We start from the raw sequence: 319 nt of genomic DNA on the forward strand, positions 1-319 counted from the left end.
AACATAAGTCAGCAAAAAAAAAAAAAAATGAATAAACCCAGCACTGTCAATTCTGTTGAGTAACCAACTGTGATGTATGTGTGTGCTTGTGTTTTGTGAGCATGACCAAGTGATTGAAATTATTCAATTGGTAATACTCTCACCTGGATGGTTGATCCCATTGCTTGAAATCTTTTATAAAATTATACTAAAATTGGAATGATACAGAGAAGAATTAGCATGGCCCCTGCGCAAGAATGGCACGCAAATTTGTGAAGCGTTCCATATTTTTGATAGGCGCAGGAGTGGCTGTGTGGTAAGTAGGTTGCTTACCAACCAC

The 319-nt window shown here is 37.9% G+C and overlaps 1 pseudogene; it reads left to right on the top strand.

The window, feature by feature from the left end:
- The first annotated feature begins 172 nt into the window (after positions 1-172).
- On the top strand, positions 173-271 carry LOC128251326 (U6 spliceosomal RNA; annotated as a pseudogene).
- Positions 272-319: the final 48 nt, after the last annotated feature.

The sequence above is a fragment of the Octopus bimaculoides genome, unplaced genomic scaffold (genome assembly GCF_001194135.2).
Source record: "Octopus bimaculoides isolate UCB-OBI-ISO-001 unplaced genomic scaffold, ASM119413v2 Scaffold_264737, whole genome shotgun sequence".
In the NCBI taxonomy this organism is placed as follows: Eukaryota; Metazoa; Mollusca; class Cephalopoda; order Octopoda; family Octopodidae; genus Octopus; species Octopus bimaculoides.